The sequence below is a fragment of the Bombina bombina genome, chromosome 11 (assembly GCF_027579735.1).
Source record: "Bombina bombina isolate aBomBom1 chromosome 11, aBomBom1.pri, whole genome shotgun sequence".
NCBI classification, from domain to species: Eukaryota; Metazoa; Chordata; class Amphibia; order Anura; family Bombinatoridae; genus Bombina; species Bombina bombina.
In genome coordinates, this window is record NC_069509.1 from 191,653,060 (window position 1) to 191,668,946 (window position 15,887).

Consider the following 15,887-nt stretch of genomic DNA (forward strand, 5'->3'; position numbering starts at 1 on the left):
CAGCTGCTTTGTACAATAAACACTACATAATTATTTATAAAGTGAGATAAGGATACATACCCTGCAGTCAGTGCCAGTTTATACAGGTGCCCAGTGCCCAGTATATCAGCTGCTTTGTACAATAAACACTACATAATTATTTATACAGTGAGATAAGGATACATACCCTGCAGTCAGTGCCAGTTTATACAGGTGCCCAGTGCCCAGTTATATCAGCTGCTTTGTACAATAAACACTACATAATTATTTATACAGTGAGATAAGGATACATACCCTGCAGTCAGTGCCAGTTTATACAGGTGCCCATGCCCAGTATATCAGCTGCTTTGTACAATAAACACTACATAATTATTTATACAGTGAGATAAGGATACATATCCTGCAGTCAGTGCCAGGATACAGGTGCCCAGTATACCAGCTGCTTTGTACAATAAACACTACATAATTATTTATACAGTGAGACACAAGGTACATACCTGCAGTCAGTGCCAGTTTATACAGGTGCCCAGTATATCAGCTGCTTTGTACAATAAACACTACATAATTATTTATACAGTGAGACACAGGGTACATATCCTGCAGTCAGTGCCAGTTTATACAGGTGCCCAGTATACCAGCTGCTTGTACAATAAACACTACATAATTATTTATACAGTGAGATAAGGATACATATCCTGCAGTCAGTGCCAGTTTATTCAGGTGCCCAGTATACCAGCTGCTTGGTACAATAAACACTATTAATTATTTATACAGTGAGACACAGGGTGCATATCCTGCAGTCAGTGCCAGTTTATACAGGTGCCCAGTATACCAGCTGCTTTGTACAATAAACACTACATAATTATTTATACAGTGAGATAAGGATACATATCCTGCAGTCAGTGCCAGTTTATTCAGGTGCCCAGTATACCAGCTGCTTGGTACAATAAACACTATATAATTATTTATACAGTGAGACACAAGGTACATACCCTGCAGTCAGTGCCAGTTTATACAGGTGCCCAGTATACCAGTTGCTTGGTACAATAAACACTACATAATTATTTATACAGTGAGACACAAGGTACATACCCTGCAGTCAGTGCCAGTTTATACAGGTGCCCAGTATACCAGTTGCTTGGTACAATAAACACTACATAATTATTTATACAGTGAGATAAGGATACATACCCTGCAGTCAGTGCCAGTTTATACAGGTGCCCAGTATACCAGCTGCTTGGTACAATAAACACTACATAATTATACAGTGAGACACAGGGTACATACCCTGCAGTCAGTGCCAGTTTATACAGGTGCCTACTAACCAGTATACCAGCTGCTTGGTACAATAAACACTACATAATCATTTATACAGTGAGACACAGGGTACATCCCCTGTAGTCAGTGCCAGTTTATACAGGTGCCCAGTATACCAGTTGCTTTGTACAATAAACACTACACAATTATTTATACAGTGAGATAAGGATACATATCCTGCAGTCAGTGCCAGGTAATACAGGTGCCCAGTATACCAGCTGCTTGGTACAATAAACACTACATAATTATTTATACAGTGAGACACAAGGTACATACCCTGCAGTCAGTGCCAGGTAATACAGGTGCCCAGTATACCAGCTGCTTGGTACAATAAACACTACATAATTATTTATACAGTGAGACACAAGGTACATACCCTGCAGTCAGTGCCAGTTTATACAGGTGCCCAGTATACCAGCTGCTTTGTACAATAAACACTATATAATTATTTATACAGTGAGACACAGGGTACATATCCTGCAGTCAGTGCCAGTTTCTACAGGTGCCCAGTATACCAGCTGCTTGGTACAATAAACACTATATAATTATTTATACAGTGAGACACAGGGTACATATCCTGCAGTCAGTGCCAGTTTCTACAGGTGCCCAGTATACCAGCTGCTTTGTACAATAAACACTACATAATTATTTATACAGTGAGATAAGGATACATACCCTGCAGTCAGTGCCAGTTTATACAGGTGCCCAGTATATCAGCTGCTTTGTACAATAAACACTACATAATTATTTATACAGTGAGATAAGGATACATACCCTGCAGTCAGTGCCAGTTTATACAGGTGCCCAGTGCCCAGTATATCAGCTGCTTTGTACAATAAACACTACATAATTATTTATACAGTGAGATAAGGATACATACCCTGCAGTCAGTGCCAGTTTATACAGGTGCCCAGTGCCCAGTATATCAGCTGCTTTGTACAATAAACACTACATAATTATTTATACAGTGAGATAAGGATACATACCCTGCAGTCAGTGCCAGTTTATACAGGTGCCCAGTGCCCAGTATATCAGCTGCTTTGTACAATAAACACTACATAATTATTTATACAGTGAGATAAGGATACATATCCTGCAGTCAGTGCCAGGTAATACAGGTGCCCAGTATACCAGCTGCTTTGTACAATAAACACTACATAATTATTTATACAGTGAGACACAAGGTACATACCCTGCAGTCAGTGCCAGTTTATACAGGTGCCCAGTATATCAGCTGCTTTGTACAATAAACACTACATAATTATTTATACAGTGAGACACAGGGTACATATCCTGCAGTCAGTGCCAGTTTATACAGGTGCCCAGTATACCAGCTGCTTGGTACAATAAACACTACATAATTATTTATACAGTGAGATAAGGATACATATCCTGCAGTCAGTGCCAGTTTATTCAGGTGCCCAGTATACCAGCTGCTTGGTACAATAAACACTATATAATTATTTATACAGTGAGACACAAGGTACATACCCTGCAGTCAGTGCCAGTTTATACAGGTGCCCAGTATACCAGCTGCTTTGTACAATAAACACTACATAATTATTTATACAGTGAGATAAGGATACATATCCTGCAGTCAGTGCCAGTTTATTCAGGTGCCCAGTATACCAGCTGCTTGGTACAATAAACACTATATAATTATTTATACAGTGAGACACAAGGTACATACCCTGCAGTCAGTGCCAGTTTATACAGGTGCCCAGTATACCAGTTGCTTGGTACAATAAACACTACATAATTATTTATACAGTGAGACACAAGGTACATACCCTGCAGTCAGTGCCAGTTTATACAGGTGCCCAGTATACCAGTTGCTTGGTACAATAAACACTACATAATTATTTATACAGTGAGATAAGGATACATACCCTGCAGTCAGTGCCAGTTTATACAGGTGCCCAGTATACCAGCTGCTTGGTACAATAAACACTACATAATTATACAGTGAGACACAGGGTACATACCCTGCAGTCAGTGCCAGTTTATACAGGTGCCTACTAACCAGTATACCAGCTGCTTGGTACAATAAACACTACATAATCATTTATACAGTGAGACACAGGGTACATCCCCTGTAGTCAGTGCCAGTTTATACAGGTGCCCAGTATACCAGTTGCTTTGTACAATAAACACTACATAATTATTTATACAGTGAGATAAGGATACATATCCTGCAGTCAGTGCCAGGTAATACAGGTGCCCAGTATACCAGCTGCTTTGTACAATAAACACTACATAATTATTTATACAGTGAGATAAGGATACATATCCTGCAGTCAGTGCCAGGTAATACAGGTGCCCAGTATACCAGCTGCTTGGTACAATAAACACTACATAATTATTTATACAGTGAGACACAGGGACCCTGCAGTCAGTGCCAGTTTATAAAGGTACCCACTGCCCAGTATACCAGCTGCTTTGTACAATAAACACTACATAATTATTTATACAGTGAGACACAAGGTACATACCCTGCAGTCAGTGCCAGTTTATACAGGTGCCCAGTATACCAGCTGCTTGGTACAATAAACACTACATAATTATTTATACAGTGAGACACAGGGTACATATCCTGCAGTCAGTGCCAGTTTATACAGGTGCCCAGTATACCAGCTGCTTTGTACAATAAACACTACATAATTTTTTATACAGTGAGACACAGGGTACATACCCTGCAGTCAGTGCCAGTTTATACAGGTACCCAGTATACCAGCTGCTTTGTACAATAAACACTACATAATTATTTATACAGTGAGACACACAAGGTACATACCCTGCAGTCAGTGCCAGGTAATACAGGTGCCCACTGCCCAGTATACCAGCTGCTTGGTACAATAAAAACTACATAATAATTTATACAGTGAGACACAGGGACCCTGCAGTCAGTGCCAGTTTATACAGGTGCCTACTGCCCAGTATACCAGCTGCTTGGTACAATAAACACTACATAATTATTTATACAGTGAGACACAGGGTACATACCCTGCAGTCAGTGGCAGTTTATACAGGTGCCCACTAACCAGTATACCAGCTGCTTGGTACAATAAACACTACATAATTATTTATACAGTGAGACACAGGGTACATACCCCTGCAGTCATTGCCAGTTTAAACAGGTTCCCACTGCCCAGTATACCAGCTGCTTGGTACAATAAACACTACATAATTATTTATACAGTGAGACACACAAGGTACATACCCTGCAGTCAGTGCCAGTTTATACAGGTGCCCAGTATACCAGCTGCTTGGTACAATAAACACTACATAATTATTTATACAGCGATACACAGGGTACATATCCTGCAGTCAGTGCCAGGTAATACAGGTGCCCACTGCCCAGTATACCAGCTGCTTGGTACAATAAAAACTACATAATCATTTATACAGTGAGACACAGGGACCCTGCAGTCAGTGCCAGTTTATACAGGTGCCTACTGCCCAGGATACCAGCTGCTTGGTACAATAAACACTACATAATTATTTATACAGTGAGACACAGGGTACATACCCTGCAGTCAGTGGCAGTTTATACAGGTGCCTACTAACCAGTATACCAGCTGCTTGGTACAATAAACACTACATAATTATTTATACAGTGAGACACATGGCACATACCCTGCAGACAGTCAGTGCCAGTTTATACAGGTGCCCACTGCCCAGTATACCAGCTGCTTGGTACAATAAACACTATATAATTATTTATACAGTGAGACACAGGGTACATACCCCTGCAGTCAGTGCCAGTTTAAACAGGTTCCCACTGCCCAGTATACCAGCTGCTTGGTACAATAAACACTACATAATTATTTATACAGTGAGACACACAAGGTACATACCCTGCAGTCAGTGCCAGTTTATACAGGTGCCCAGTATACCAGCTGCTTGGTACAATAAACACTACATAATTATTTATACAGTGAGACACACAAGGTACATACCCTGCAGTCAGTGCCAGTTTATACAGGTGCCCAGTATACCAGCTGCTTGGTACAATAAACACTACATAATTATTTATACAGTGAGACACAGGGTACATATCCTGCAGTCAGTGCCAGTTTATACAGGTGCCCACTAACCAGTATACCAGCTGCTTGGTACAATAAACACTACATAATTATTTATACAGTGAGACACATGGTACATACCCTGCCGTCAGCGATAGTTTATACAGGTGCCCACTGCCCAGTATACCAGCTGCTTGATACAATAAACACTACATCATTATTTATATAGTGAGACACAGGGTACATACCCCTGCAGTCAGTGCCAGTTTATACAGGTGCCCACTAACCAGTATACCAGCTGCTTGGTACAATAAACACTGCATAATTATTTATACTGTGAGACACATGGTACATACCCTGCAGTCAGTGCCAGCTTATACAGGTGCCTACTGCCCGGTTTACCAGCTGCTTGGTACAATAAACACTACATCATTATTTATACAGTGAGACACAGGGTACATACCCTGTAATCAGTGCCAGTTTATGCAGGTGCCCAGTATACCAGCTGCTTGGTACAATAAACACTACATAATTATACAGTGAGACACAGGGTACATACCCCTGCAGTCAGTGCCAGTTTATACAGGTGCCCATTAACCAGTATACCAGCTACTGCCCAGTATACCAGCTGATTGGAACAATAAACACTGCATCATTATTTATACAGTGAGACACAGGGTACATACCCTGCAGTCAGTGCCAGTTTATACAGGTGCCCACTTCCCAGTATACCAGCTGCTTGGTACAATAAACACTACATAATTATTTATACAGTGAGACAGAGGGTACATACCCTGCAGTCAGTGCCAGTTTATACAGGTGCCCAGTATATCAGCTGCTTTGTACAATAAACACTACATAATTATTTATACAGTGAGACACAGAGTACATACCCTGCAGTCAGTGCCAGTTTATACAGGTGCCCACTAACCAGTATACCAGCTGCTTGGTACAATAAACACTACATAATTATTTATACAGTGAGACACAGGGTACATACCCTGCAGACAGTCAGTGCCAGTTTATACAGGTGCCCACTTCCCGGTATACCAGCTGCTTGGTACAATAAACACTACATAATTATTTATACTGTGAGACACATGGTACATCCCTGCAGTCAGTGCCAGTTTCTACAGGTGCCCACTGCCCAGTGTACCAGCTGCTTGGTACAATAAACACTACATAATTATTTATACTGTGAGACACATGGTACATCCCTGCAGTCAGTGCCAGTTTATACAGGTGCCCACTGCCCAGTATACCAGCTGCTTGGTACAATAAACACTATATAATTATTTATACAGTGAAAGACATGGTACATACCCTGTAGTCAGTGCCAGTTTATACAGATGCCCACTAACCAGTATACCAGCTACTGCACGGTATACCAGCTGCTTGGTACAATAAACACTACATAATTATTTATACTGTGAGACACAGGGTACATACCCTGCAGTCAGTGCCAGTTTATACAGGTGCCAACTGCCCGGTATACCAGCTGCTTGGTACAATAAACACTGCATAATCATTTATACAGTGAGACACAGGGTACATACCCTGCAGTCAGTGCCAGTTTATACAGGTGCCCATTAACCAGTATACCAGCTACTGCCCGGTATACCAGCTGCTTAGTACAATAAACACTACATCATTATTTATACAGTGAGACACAGGGTACATACCCTGCAGTCAGTGCCAGTTTATACAGGTGCCCAGTATACCAGCTGCTTGGTACAATAAAAACTACATAATCATTTATACAGTGAGACACAGGGACCCTGCAGTCAGTGCCAGTTTATACAGGTGCCTACTGCCCAGTATACCAGCTGCTTGGTACAGTAAACACTACATAATTATTTACACAGTGAGACACAGAGTACATACCCTGCAGTCAGTGCCAGTTTATACAGGTGCCCACTGCCCAGTATACCAGCTGCTTGGTACAGTAAACACTACATAATTATTTACACAGTGAGACACAGAGTACATACCCTGCAGTCAGTGCCAGTTTATACAGGTGCCCACTAACCAGTATACCAGCTGCTTGGTACAATAAACACTACATAATTATTTATACAGTGAGACACAGGGTACATACCCTGCAGACAGTCAGTGCCAGTTTATACAGGTGCCCACTTCCCAGTATACCAGCTGCTTGGTACAATAAACACTACATAATTATTTATACAGTGAGACACAGGGTACATACCCTGCAGTCAGTGCCCGTTTATACAGATGCCCACTGCCCAGTATACCAGCTGCTTGGTACAATAAACACTACATCATTATTTATACAGTGAGACACAGGGTACATACCCTGCAGTCAGAGCCAGTTTATACAGGTGCCCACTGCCCAGTATACCAGCTGCTTGGTACAATAAACACTACATAATTATTTATACTGTGAGACACATGGTACATCCCTGCAGTCAGTGCCAGTTTCTACAGGTGCCCACTGCCCAGTGTACCAGCTGCTTGGTACAATAAACACTACATAATTATTTATACTGTGAGACACATGGTACATACCCTGCAGTCAGTGCCAGTTTATACAGGTGCCCACTGCCCAGTATACCAGCTGCTTGGTACAATAAACACTACATAATTATTTATACAGTGAGAGACATGGTACATACCCTGTAGTCAGTGCCAGTTTATACAGGTGCCCACTAACCAGTATACCAGCTACTGCACGGTATACCAGCTGCTTGGTACAATAAACACTACATAATTATTTATACTGTGAGACACAGGGTACATACTCTGCAGTCAGTGCCAGTTTATACAGGTGCCCAGTATACCAGCTGCTTGGTACAATAAACACTGCGTAATCATTTATACATTGAGACACAGGGTACATACCCTGCAGTCAGTGCCAGTTTATACAGGTGCCCACTGCCCAGTATACCAGCTGCTTGGTACAATAAACACTACATAATTATTTATACAGTGAGACACATGGTACATACCCTGCAGTCAGTGCCAGTTTATACAGGTGCCCACTAACCAGTATACCAGCTACTGCCCACATACTTTTACACAAACATATTCATACACATATACACAGTACATTAAAGGGATACTGCATTTAACGTTGCACAAGCATTTCACAATAAATGCTTGTGCAATGCTGCCCCCTGCACATTCGCTAGCAGGGGGTGTCAATCATATTGTATCTGATCGGGATGATTACAGTCTTATGACCGCTGCTTCTTAACTTATATTTCCGGCGAGCCGCAAACATCGTGCGGAGTAATCAGCATCGGCTGCTTGATAAATCTCCCCCATAAAGTCATCTCAGAGGCTAAACATAGATTATTAAATGGCTGTTTTGTCTTTAGTATCTCAGTATTATTATTGTTGCATTTCACATAGCTAAAATATTGTTGTCATTAGCCGGGAATCACATACATAACACTAGCTGTGAAACAAAGATATAAGCACTGACATTGTGTTTTATGGGCAGCAAAGCTACATTCAGGAACATTAATGTTATCTGCTCTGCTTTTATGTTGAGTATTTGATGAAATGACGATCTTTAGCTGTAGGTTGTGTTTTTACAGAAATCCCATCCAGATTCTCAATTTGCTAAATAGACTGACTATAGGGAAACGATGCATTAAACTCTTCAACAAGGAATACATAGCATTAATGTTTCAGAAGTGTTTACATGGAGCAGGAAGAGTTTCAAATGATGGATTTTTCAGGCAGCACTAATAAAATGACCACATAGAACCCACAATAATCACAGTTCATTTTCTAAAAATACACATTACCTGGAAAAACCTGTAGCAGACATTATTTGACACAAAATAATACTTTGTTTTCGTACAGTCATCAGCACAACAGTTTCCTGTCTTAAAGAGGCGTGATTCACAAACATTTCATTATTTCTTCTAAAACAGAATGTTTTGTAATGTACCAATTTATTTTTATTTATTTTTGGATGTCCCAGTGCCAAACTATGTTTTTATGTGAGCTTTATCCCTATAAGCTAGTGAGTTTCACAACCCAGTTATACACAAGTATAAACTATACCTTTAATGTGTGCATCACTATATGTTGGATGTGTTTCATTAGTATGAAGGTGTTATGGTATAAACTGGATTTCAAGGGTTAATACCTGATGAAAGATGCCCTGAATACGGGATCAGCAACACACAAACCCAGTTCATTCCCCCCAAACACGAGACCAAGCTCCATCTTGAGGGTAAAACAGAATGTGTTTTATTGAGGGCTATATGCCCGGTATTTATGCAGGTCTACCACCTGGTTGACAAGTATAGTACATTAGCCAATCGCAGTGGCTCAGGCATAAACGCTCTCCTTATTACCAGTGAACCCCTCCTCCCTATACTGGAGATAATTGGGAAGAAATCCAACTATCTCCATGGCTAGAGGAAAACACCCTTTTACAGGATACAATAAAGATACATTGCATAAACAATTAAACAATCAAACACAAGAAAGCAATTGTCTATTCACAGGTAAAGCAGATTAACATATCAAGTTAATTAACTGGGGAAGAAAATGTACTCAGCCAATCTGATGTTGGGCAGTCTAGTTAACATAATCACACAGGGACACAATCAGATCGGAAACATAGAAAAATACATCTTATTACAGAATACAAGAACAGCTCTTATTATTAACTATGAAGTCCTTTATGCCCCCTTGGTTTATAGAGTCACAATTGCTCCCACAAGGGGCACTCACACCCTGTACCTATCCTGTATTTATGGATACAGGGTGACATGGACATAAGACAGAGTTATGAAAGTACATGTGGTGCCCAGCATATAAAATTCCACATTTCCATGCAGTCTCTGGGTATCCTTAAGCCCATGTACCTCCAGCCCAAAGAATGTTCCATAACAGGCCCTCCAATGCACAGTGGCGAGATTGGTCTCGTCACATCTCTCCCCTTCCAAACAGACTAACAGGGTATCTGACCTCCTGCCGGTCAGTGCTCTGGTTAGTCCAGCAACCCACATATAAAACACAATTAGTAGTACAGCCCACCCACAATAAATGGTTACTACACCTGCATACGGGGAAAACTTGTCCATGTCCAGGTGCCTCACCACAGTTGTGTGGGGGACTGGTTCACTGAATTGGTGGGTTGCGAGGTGGGCAGAGACCAGCTGTACTCTGCCCGGGTGCCAGCACTACCACGGAAGTAGCCTGGTGGGAGCCTGGTTGCTGGAGGGGGAGACCGACTGTCTCCCCTTTGGATACATAGCTGTGCTGCTGGAGGGGGAGACCGATCGTCTCCCCTTTGGCTAAACAGCCCTGTTGCTGGGGGACAGGACTGACTGTCTACCTCCTGTGCTGTAAGTGCAGAGACCACGGTCCCATCTGCACGGTTGTGGGGCTTACTGTCTCCCCCTGGTGCGTTAAGCTGACGCTGGGGAGAGGGGGTAACAAGCTCCTCTCCCATACATACTTCCAGCCGCTGGGGAATGGAGACTGGGCTCCCAATCCCCTGCACCTCACTCTGCTGATGGGGGGACAGGACCAATTGTCTCTGCCCCCTGTAACTCAGCCTGCTGCTGGGGAATGGAGACTGGGCTCCCGATTCCCTGCATATTCCTCTGCTGCTGGGGGACAGGACCAACTGTCTCTGCCCCCTGTAACTCAGCCTGTTGCTGGGGAATGGAGTCTGGGCTCACAATTCCCTGCAGGACTGTTGGAGAGACCTCAGTCCCATCTCCACCGGCCACCTGGGGGTCCTTCCCAGTAAATCTCCACAATATCTTCCCAGCTGAATGGGTCTGGATCTGGGTCTGTCATCTTGCTGTCCTGCTGAGCCTTCCCAATGGAGTGGAAGAGATCTCGATAGTCCTGCTCCAGTTCCCACTCCAGGGTTGCTAGGTGAGCCAGGTCTTGCTCTACCTCATGGGGGTCATCCCAGTCATGCCTTGCCTCCCTCTCGTGGAAAATGTCCTGAAGTCTGGTCTGTGCAGGGCTCCCGAAGTCAGGCTCTGCAAAGGACTCCCACAACAAGCCAGGACAATCAAACTCCTCTCCCTCTGGTTTGTCATGCTCAGCTGTCCAGGGTATATACTGTGCCATATACCACCAGAGCGCCTGGTAGGCATCCTCCAGCCATAGCTCCTGCCATACCCGGTGCTCTAGTTCCTTCACCCATTCCTCCAGGGGCTGCTCTCCCAGGAAGGGCATCTGCAGGGCCACTTGCTTCTGCAACCGCTGCTCTTCACTGGGGAGACTCTCACCCTGCTGGTATTGTAAATTATCCAGGGCCTGGTACCAGATGCCTTTCCTTAATGCATCCCGGCCATCCAGGTCCTCCTCCTCATATAACACTGCTGGTTCCATTTTGTTGCTTTTAGGGTTGCTGTACTGGGACATGCTTTGCCCCAACCTTCTATAAACCGGATATCAAGGGTTAATACCTGATGAAAGATGCCCTGAATACGGGATCAGCAACACACAAACCCAGTTAATTCCCCCCAAACACGAGACCAAGCTCCATCTTGAGGGTAAAACAGAATGTGTTTTATTGAGGGCTATATGCCCAGTATTTATGCAGGTCTCCCACCTGGTTGACAAGTATAGTACATTAGCCAATCGCAGTGGCTCAGGCATAAATGCTCCCCTTGGTACCAGTGAACCCCTCCTCCCTATCCTGGAGATAATTGGGAAGAAATCCAACTATCTCCATGGCTAGAGGAAAACACCCTTTTACAGGATACAATAAAGATACATTGCATAAACAATTAAACTAGGGTTGCACCGATACCGATACTAGTATCGGTATCGGTACCGATACCAAGTACTTGCATGAGTACTTGTACTCGTGCAAATGCACCGATACTTAAACCGATACCTCCACTTACTACCCATATGCTATCTTGTGGTGTTTTTTTCAAACTGCATGTTCCCATTTCATTTAAAGCTGGAGTGGAGACTAAACTAAAAATTGTTTACTACTTTTCTGCCAATCCAAATTGCTCTTATTTGTATTATTGTAGGAGAGATCACTATACTGCGTTCAGACAAACCCCTGAAGTACTGGGCAGTTAATAAAATGTGATTTCCATCTCTGGCTAAAATGGCCCAAAAATATATTTCTGTCCCATGCAGTAATGTGGAAAGTTGAACCTCCTTACTGATAGCAAAAACAGACTTATAGCTGAACATGCAGAGATGCTTCTGTTCTGTTCCTTAAAAAGAACTTGCCACTAACTTTTGAAAAATTATTCTAATTGCTAGATTGCCTTTTATACTGCTAGTTCTCATCTTGCACAATTATGTTCAAAACATACTGTACTCTGAGGAACATCTTAGCTTATATAATTGCAGGAAGAGTACTCATAGGAAAAATTAAGTTAATCCCAATGAACACTCATCCTGCAATTATAGGACTAGATTTAGATTACATTTGATTGGCAAGCTTTACCAATGCTCTGTTCACATTTCCAACTCCATAGCCTTTAATGGAGTAGGACGTGTAATGAGAGCATTGGTAAAGCTTACCAGCCAAATGTAATCTAGCCCATAGTGTTGTTCACCATGATTAAACAGTATTCTGATCTATTTTTACTGTATGGCACTTTTGGTTGGTTGCAATTTTATATTTGTTATTTATTGTTGTTGTTAATATATTTTATTGTAATATTTTTATTTCTAAACATGTTCTGTGAAATTTGTGACAAATAACACCTGTTTTATTATTTCATAATGTCTTTTGAGCTACAGTCCTTCATAATTATAAAGAAGGAATCTTAAATAATTAGTCTGTATTGTGCTTGGTAAACTGTCACATGACATAAAAAAAAGTATCGGTAATTGGTATCGGCGAGTATTTGAAAACAAGTATCGGTACTTGTACTCGGTCTTAAAAAAATGGTATCGGTGCAACCCTAAATTAAACAATCAAACACAAGAAAGCAATTGTCTATTCACAGGTAAAACAGATTAACATATCAAGAAAATGTACTCAGCCAATCTGATGTTGGGCAGTCTAGTTAACATAATCACACAGGGACACAATCAGTTTACCCAGACAGACTCCTGAGACACAATCAGATCAGAAACATAAAAAAATACATCTTATTACAGAATACAAGAACAGCTCTTATTATTAACTATGAGGTCCTTTATGCCCCCTTGGTTTATAGAGTCACAATTGCTCCCACAAGGGGCACTCACACCCTGTACCCATCCTGTATTTATGGATACAGGGTGACATGGACATAAGACAGAGTTATGAAAGTACATGGGTTGTCCAGCATATAAAATTCCACATTTCCATGCAGTTTCTGGGTATCCTTAAGCCCATGTACCTCCAGCCCAAAGAATGTTCCATAACAGGCCCTCCAATGCACAGTGACGAGATTGGTCTCGTCAAACAAGGTATAACAAGGACCCATAATGTAGTCTGTAACTATATAAAAATGAGGGTTGCTTCATTAGGGATGATGCAGTGAACCCTCTTTCCTTAAATGACGCATTTCACAGCCTGTGTGGAAGGAAATGCTTAGAGAGTCTTTTCCGCGTATAAAAGTGTTGTACTATGCAGTATGCGTTTCTCTTTATGCAGATGGTATTGTTTCAGATCCACTTAAATGGGTTTCTGTTATATTAAAATTAGTAATTTGGTGCCTTTTCTATATATACTATTAACTATGATAAATCCGAACTTATGTGGCTCTCTAGAAAAAAATATTATTAGGATTGTTATATTATTATTATATTTGCTTTCCCATTTCAAATGCACAAAATTTCACCTAAATACGGAATAATTAGTACCAGTTAAACTATACCCGCATGAAAGATAAATTAAAGAAGAAAGTTAAAGAGACCGTCTAGTCAAAAATAAACTTTCATGATTTGTTGAAAGCTTAAAGGGACACTAAACACATTTTTTTTTCTTTAATGATTCAGATAGAGCATGCAATTTTAAGCAACTTCCAAAATTTCTCCTAATATCAATTTGTCTTCGTTCTCTTGCTATCTTTATTTAAAAAGCAGGAATGTGATGCATAGGAGCCGGCCCATTTTTGGTTGAGAACCTGGGTTATGCTTGTCTATTGGTGGGTAAACGTCAGCCTCCAATAAGCAAGCACTTTCCATGGTGCTGAACCTAAATTGGGCTGGCTGCTTTACATTCATGATTTTCAAATAAAGATAGCAAGAGAACTAAGAAAAATTGATAATAGGAGTAAATTAGAAAGTTGATTAAAATTGCATGCTCTGAACCATGAAAGAAAAATTTGGGTTCAGTTTCCCTAGGAAATTCTGTATGCTAGTTTCTAAGTATTTTAAGGCTGCTTCTTATCTAAGTGCATTTTGACAGTTTTTCACAGCTAGACAGCGCTAGTTTATGTGTGTATATAGATAACATTGTGCTCACTCATAGTTATATACAGTGGGGCAAAAAAGTATTTAGTCAGACACCAATTGTGCAAGTTCTCCCACTTAAGAAAAGAGGCCTGTAATTTTCATCATAGGTAACCCTCAACTATGAGAGACAAAATGTGGAAACAAATCCAGACAAACACATTGTCTGATTTGGAAAGAATTTATTTGCAAATTATGGTGGAAAATAAGTATTTGGTCACCTACAAACAAGCAAGGTTTCTGGCTCTCACAGACCTGTATCTTCTTCTTTAAGAGGCTCCTCTGTCCTCCACTCATTACCTGTATTAATGGCACCTGTTTGAACTTGTTATCAATATAAAAGACACCTGCCCACAACCTCAAACAGTCACGCTCCAAACTCCACTATGGTGAAGACCAAAGAGCTGTCGAAGGACACCAGAAACAAAATTGTAGACCTGCACCAGGCTGGGAAGACTGAATCTGCAATAGGCAAGCAGTTTGGTGTGAAGAAATCAACTGTGGGAGCAATAATTAGAAAATGGAAGACATACAAGACCACTGATAATCTCCCCCGATCTGGGGCTCCACGCAATATCTCACCCCGTGGGGTCAAAATGACCACAAGAACGGTGAGCAAACATCTCAGAACCACACGGGGGACCTAGTGAATGACCTGCAGAGAGCTGGGACCAACGTAACAAAGGCTACCATCAGTAACACACTATGCCGCCAGGGACTCTGATCCTGCAGTGCCAGACGTGTCCCCCTGCTTAAGCCAGTACATGTCCGGGCCCGTCTGAAGTATGCTAGAGAGCATTTGGATGATCCAGAAGCGGATTGGGAGAATGTCATATGGTCAGATGAAACCACAGTAGAACTGTTTGGTAGAAACACAACTCGTCGTGTTTGGAGGAGAGAGAAGGCTGAGTTGCAACCAAAGAACACCATACCTACTGTGAAGCATGGGGGTGGCAACATCATGCTTTGGGGCTGTTTCTCTGCAAAGGGAACAGGACGACTGATCCGTGTACATGAAAGAATGAATGGGGCCATGTATTGTGAGATTTTGAGTGCAAACCTCCTTCCATCAGCAAGGGCATTGAAGATGAAACGTGGCTGGGTCTTTCAGCATGATAATGATCCCAAACACCGCCCGGGCAACGAAGGAGTGGCTTCGTAAGAAGCATTTCAAGGTCCTGGAGTGGCCTAGCCAGTCTC